General features: G+C 55.1%; 1 protein-coding gene across 1 annotated transcript in view; it reads right to left on the bottom strand.

Moving 5' to 3' along the window:
- Pacsin1 (protein kinase C and casein kinase substrate in neurons 1) overlaps window positions 1-4,802 on the bottom strand; it is a 37,569-nt gene extending 32,767 nt beyond the window's left edge. Inside the window, exon 1 of the mRNA XM_050139725.1 lies at window positions 4,639-4,802. The gene's annotated coding sequence lies outside the window, so the exon portion shown is untranslated. The remainder of the gene's footprint in view (window positions 1-4,638) is intronic.
- Between the last annotated feature and the right edge of the window lie 1,785 nt (window positions 4,803-6,587).

Raw genomic sequence — 6,587 nt, 5'->3', positions numbered from 1 at the left:
GCAAATTCCAGGCCAGCCTGGTCTACAGAGTGAGTTCTTGGACAGCCAGGGCTATGCGGTGAAGCCCTGTCTCAAACAAAAAAAAATCAGGTGCTGGAGAGATGGCACACCGGTTAAGAGCACTTCTAGAGGACCCAGGTTCAATTCCCGGCACCCACATGGCGGCTCACAACTGTGTGTACCTCCAGTTCCAGGGATCTGACCCCTTCACACCGATGCACATAAAATAAAGTTAAATAAATTAAGAGAGAAATCAAGTCCTAGTCATACATAGCCACTTGCTCCATCCTCTCCATACGGTACATACAACCATTCTTTTACGTCGTCCTTTTCCCCCAGTGTCCCCAAGCACCTGTGCCTGGTACACAGCAGAGGTCGCTGACGGACGGACAGAAGGAAGAACCCCCTACGGCTGGCACTGGGGGAGTCTGACTGCATCACGTCCTCCTGGTGGCAGCCAGCTGACCATCGTCGCCCAACCAAGACTAAGACTGTCCTCGCTAAAACTGTACCTATTGGGATGGCCCCAAAGTGGGATGGCCAAAAGAGGGGGTGCCATCACATTCTCCCCTAGAGATGTGGGGGTTTGTCTGCCACACCCTACGCCAGGCTTACTGTGAGGATTTGTGCAGTACTGGATTAACCCTATTTAGAGGCTCCGCCTCGCTTGTCCATCTGAACGGGCGAGCACTCTCTGGGCAGGTCAGAGAATCGGTTCACTGACACAGAATTCAAAACTGCCCTGTGACCGTCAGGCCCTGAGTCTGAGTCCGTGTGGCCATCAGGCCCTGAGTCTCCAAGCTGGGCATGGCAGTGTCTGTAATGCCAAGTGCTCCTACAGAGAGACACAAAATACGTAAGAACCCATGAAAGTCCGGATGGAGCAGCACAGAACAAGGCAAGGTGTCTGAAGCAAGGTGGCCCGTGAGGCCCAAGGCATCCCCTAACCTCCATGCTTGCACAGTTGCACACAAGTATACACACACACACATACACACATGCACATTCATTCCCAATAATAAATAATAGTTTTGTTCATTCCCAATAATCACCCAGAACCCCTCCCGCAGGACAGAAAGAGAGCACATAGGAGATTCTGTCCTCTTTCCCTCTCCATCCCTAACCAGCCTAGAGAGGCCAAAGGGCATCAGGGCAAATGAAATTCAGATAAAAGACAAATCGAGTTTAAATCACTACAGTTATTCATTGTGGAGGGGTGTGAGTGCGTGCCACGGTACACACGTGGGGGTCACAGGACAACTGTGGAAGTCGTTATCTTCTCCTACCCTGTGAGCCCTCGGTCTGCAGCCAGCCATCTTTACCCTCCGAGAGACAACGGCCCCAGATGTTTCTATTAGGGCGAAGTCTAGGACTGTCACAGGGGAACATGAAGCGTGTTCTGTCATTGCGATGCCATGAAAAACCCTCTTTTTGGTACAAGTTTATAATGCAACATTTGGTATATATTTATGCTAAAAAGCATATATATTTAAACAAATAAACAAATTTATTTATCTGAGCTTTTCTTCCAGTGCTGGGATTTGACCCAGGGCCTCGGGGCCCGCTACACAGCACTTTACTATGGAGCCACATCCCCATCAAATTCAGATTTCACCATTTAACCAGGCGCCCGCATCTTATCTGATGCCCCAGCCCAGCCCATGCCAGCTTCTATGGTTTTTGATATATTTGTTTTATTCTATGTGCACACGTGTTTTATCTGCATGGATCCCTGTGCACTGCGTGTGCCTGGCCCCTGACGAGGTCAGAAGAGGGTCCCAGATGCTCGGGACTGAAGCACAGTTCTGACCTGCCGTGTGGGCGCTGGTAATCAAACCCAGGGAAGTTCTCTGCAAGAGCAGCCAGCGTGCTCACCTAATAAACCACCCTCCTTCCACCATTTCCACACCATGTGATGCTTAAAAAGTAGCCACGGCCTCTGGTCCTCCAGCCTTCAGGAGCCCCAGTTGAAGGCCAAAGGCATTTCTCCAGCCCCACAGCCCCACTCCCCTTCTGAGCTGGCAGCACTCACTTGGTTGGCATCCCAGCTCCTGCCTCCTCCCTTAGCCCACCTCCCCCTTCCTCTACCCTTCTTGGAAGTGAGCATCAGCCATGGTCCTGGCTGCTCAGGGCACCATCTATAGATGCCCCACACTGGTCCCCAGCAGCAGTGCCTGAGGATGCTGGGACCTAACTGGACACAGTTCTGAGAGTCCCTCCAGCTGTTCAGAGCCTGTGGGGTTATCTGTAACTGCCATTGTCTCAGGATTAATAATAATGAAGAAGAAGAAGAAGAGGAAGATGGAGAAGGATGAGGAGGAGAGGAGGAGGAAGAAGAAGAAGGAGGAGGAGGAGGAAGAGAAGGAGGAGGAGGAGGAGGAAAAGAAGGAGGAGGAGAAGGAGAAGAAGAAGAAGAAGAAGAAGAAGAAGAAGAAGAAGAAGAAGAAGAAGAAGAAGAAGAAGAAGAAGAAGAAGAAGAAGAAAGGTAAGCGGTAAGCCTGAGCTATCTATATAGCACAGAAGGATGCCCTTGCGCAGAATCCCCCATGATGATGGGGTGTGGCTCAGCAGACTGAGCTTGTCATAGTAAGTTCCAGGCCCTCCCCAGGACACCCATTCTCTCAGCTCCTCCTCTTGCTTCCACAGGGGGACAGCCCAAATCAGTGAGCTCCTTCCCTGATGGCCTTCCCTGTCCTTCCTGGCCTGCCTGGCCCACAGAAGTTTCCCTTCTCCAGTGAGGTCTCCCACAGCCAGTCATTCCTGCTGGGGATGCAGGCATCTCCTGAGGAGGGAGAACCTTGCCTGAAGTCATGGTGGAGCCACCATGTCAGGCTTTCACAAGTTAAGTGAAGTCTCTCTGTGTCAGGCCTTGGGGACACCAGACCAGGACACACACACCCCTGTATCCATGTGGAAAGATGTCACTCAAAACCTGAGGCAGGGTGATACCAGAGGATCCGAGAAGAGGGGAGTAGGATGGGGTGGGGACACAGCCAAGGAAGCTTCCGAAGAGGAACGGAGAGTCTCAGAGCAGTGGAGGGCAGAGCGGGGGCGAGGTGGGGTCAGCTGACTGGGCACGGTGGCACAACCTCGTCAGAGGAGCAAGGGTGCCCAAGAAAGGCCCTGCAAAACCCCATGCCCTGGAAGAGCCAGGAGACCCAGGACAGCCTGCTGGGGGCTCGCCCAGCCCCAGAGCATGACATGGTCTGTCTTCTTAGAGCTGGGACCGAGGGTCTGAGCATAGCAACACAGGAGAAATCACCAGCCCGGTGGCTTGAAGAAAGGGAAGCCCTTAATGATGGGCCAGATTCCCCAAGGACATTAGGGGTCCAACAAGACAGTCAGGAGCCAGCAGGGCGGAAGCCCTTCCAAAAGTCACAGCTGCCTCTCAACCCCAGGTCTAGAGGAGCTTCATGGCTCTTTGGTCCCGGAAGTGGGGGGGGCGACAAGAGGAGGATGGGGGAGGCCGGGATGCGCCGGTAGAAAGACCATCTTTCAGCTTGCTAGCAAATGCCCAGAATTTACACATTCATTCATTCATTCATTCATTCATTCATTCATTCATTCTGCAGATATTTCTTCAGTGATGAGCCCTTCTCAGACACCGGAGCAATGACAGAGACAAATCAGATTCTTAGCCTGAAGACACTTTGGTCTAGAGGGCGACAGACCAGACATAAATAACCTCAAGGCTGACAGGGTCCAGGAACACGGTGTGGGAGGTGGCCTCTCACCTGGGGGACAGGAAGCTGCTTGGAGGCTATGGTCTAAGAAAACTGGGCTGGGGGCAGAGCTTCCCAAACCATTGGCAATCGGCACCCCAGCTGTGCCAGGGCCCCTGACAATGGTAGCTATTTCTGGTTGTGCCTAGAAAAAGAAGGTGGCCGCAAGTGTGACGTCCCCTCAAGCTGCAGAGCTCGGCTTGGGGGAGGTGGGGAAAAACTGGGGTTTGAAGCTGGGTCTAGCCAAGCTCTGGAGTTTGCCACCGTGTCCCAGACACATTAATGACCCTTTAACCTTTCCACAGCCTCCTGAAAGGTGAACACTACCGGGGGGAGCGCCCCAACTGTGACCAAATGGTCCGAGGTCGGTGGAGGGAGGGCAGTGTGGCGCAGAGAGGATTCTGCTGCATCTGCGGGGGCCCTGAGCATCACTACCTCCTCTCTCCTTCCACCCACCCCCCACCCCAGCTGGAGGGGGAGGGGTCGGAAGCAAAGAAGGAAGTACCTGTAATCTAAACCAGACATCGCCGGCTGTGCTTCTCCCCCAGCCCACTCTGGTCCAGAAATAACATACGCACCAAGCTGGCACCGGCCCACCCATCCCAGCTGGTCCCAGAAAAACACACTCAACACCCGGGGCCAGGCCCCAGTTTCCCAACAAACCTATTTCCTCCTCTTTCCTCGGGGTAAATGCCTCTCCTTCGGCATCCCCAAGGGGCCTAGTTCAGGGCCATCCTGGCATTGCCTGGGTCCAGCCCAGGAGCGTCCCCGGGTGCGCGCCCACCTCTCTCCAGGTCCCTGTCCTCCGCTGCGTCCAACGCCACCACACGCTGGGGACCTGCATCCCTCACTGGGGCCCTGGCCTCCCCGCACCCCCACCCCACCCCGCGCTCGCTCCACGTTTTAGACTCAATACCTGGGCGCCAGAGCTCCGGACACCATCGGCGGCGGGGGGCGAAGCGGGCGGCGGCGGCCCGGCCTCAAGCCCGGACGGCTTCCCGGGGGAGGAGGAGATCGGCGCGACCGTCGCGCGTCTCTCCGGGGCTGCGGGAAGGAGGAAGGTCAGAGACTCCGCGGAGCGCAGCGCCGCGCGGGGGCGGAGGCGGCGCGGATTAGAGCGGCTTCTCCGCGAGCCAATGGCGGCGCGGTGGCTGCGCAGGTGGCAGCGCCGCGGTACCCGGAGGCCGCGCCCGCCCGGCCGCTTGCTCCCAGGCTCGGTGCGTGGTTCCTGCGCCCTCCTAATCCCAGCGTCTCACGTGTGGGTGCACGCAGATTAGAGGCTTGCCCTAGCCCTGGCGTGATGACCCCCTCCTCTGCCCTTGTGAGTGTGCGGGGAGGGGTGTGTATGCAGGACAGGGTCTTTCTATCTAGCCCCGGTGTGATGACCGCCCCCCATGTGTGTGGGTGCTTTCAGGACAGGGCCCTTCTCTCTAGCCTTGGTGTAATGACCCCCTCTTTTACCCATGTCTAGCCCTGGCATGATGACCCCATCTTCTACCAATGTGTTTGGGGATGCGTGCAGGACAGGACCCTGCGGTCTAGCCCTGGTGTGATGACCCCGCCTCTATGTGTGTGTGGATGCAGGCAGAGCAGGAGCCTGTGGTCTAGTCAAAGAGAGAGAGCGCTCTCCTTCACTCTATCCCATGCCCCCCACCCCCCAGCAAAGCGGATTTAAGGCGTTTTCTGAGGCTTTCTGGGACTTGGGTCCACGCTTCCAGGAGCCAGACTTCCGCCCCAGGAGCGGGGTCTAAGGCGATTTCATTCAATGTCTCTGCTGCGCCTGCCTGCGATAAACCAGGCGCTGAGCCATGAGACAGCCGGGGGCTTCAATAGAACAAAACTGACTACCTTGAGAGTGGTGGAGGCCAAAGCCTTTAATCCCAGCACTCGGGAGGCAGAGGCAGGCGAATTTCTGTGAGTTGGAGGCAAGTCTAGTCTACAGAGAGAGTTATGGCTACACAGAGAAACCCTGTCTTGAAAAAAAAACAATATATAATATTTAAACAAACAAAAAACAAAACCAAGCAAACAGAAAACCCGACTACCTCTGCCTCCCCCAGCTCACGCTCAGGAGAGAGCTGGGTGTTCACAAGGGGAGGAGAATGTATCTCGAAGTGGTGTTCCCAAAACTGAAAACAGATCTCTAGAGAACAACACAGAACTGTGGCCAGGACCGGAGTGGGTGAGGTTGATATTGAACACTAGACTTTCAATGAGGCCATGTGGACTCCCGGTTTGCAGCAGACTGCACTACTCTTTCTTGCAGCCCTGAGCTGATACGCATGTGTCTATACTTCCTGAATCCTCTGGCTGTGAATCCTCACTGTGAGCTCTGAAGTTCACCACTTCAGGGACCCAGAAGAATGCCTGAGAACAGTGTTCGTTCCTTTGGTAAGAATTCCCTGAGCACTGGTTCCAAGACAGATCGTTAGAGCCTGGAGGAAGACAGCACCAATCGAGCAGGCCACAGGGCAAACCTACACTGGGGTTAGAGCAGACAGTCAGGGGTGTAGACGGATTAGTCAGGGACAGAGTGACAAAATGAATGTCTATTCCAGGGGCTTGTTTGGCTGTTTAACACAGGAGAAGCTGGCTGCTGCCTGAGAGGCTGCTCCACCAGGCTGCCTGCCTCAGCGGTCCCCATTTGGCCCTGCATGCCTGGGGTATTTCTAAAGAACCTCAGTAGTTACTGTAGGCCTGTAGCAGGCACTGGGAGGTTGACGAGGCGGGGATCTGGAGGCAGCTGCTGCAGCAACAGAACGGATGGAAAGGGAAGGTAGGCAAGCAAACTGTACTGTTTTATCCCGAGACTTCTTATAGCAGGCCACCACAAGAAGATGCCAGCCACCATGAGAAAGTGTCCTC

The sequence above is a fragment of the Alexandromys fortis genome, unplaced genomic scaffold (assembly GCF_014885135.2).
Source record: "Alexandromys fortis isolate MF-2015 unplaced genomic scaffold, M_Fortis_MF-2015_v1.1 scaffold_9, whole genome shotgun sequence".
NCBI classification, from domain to species: domain Eukaryota; kingdom Metazoa; phylum Chordata; class Mammalia; order Rodentia; family Cricetidae; genus Alexandromys; species Alexandromys fortis.
This window is presented reverse-complemented; position numbering and strand designations above follow the sequence as displayed.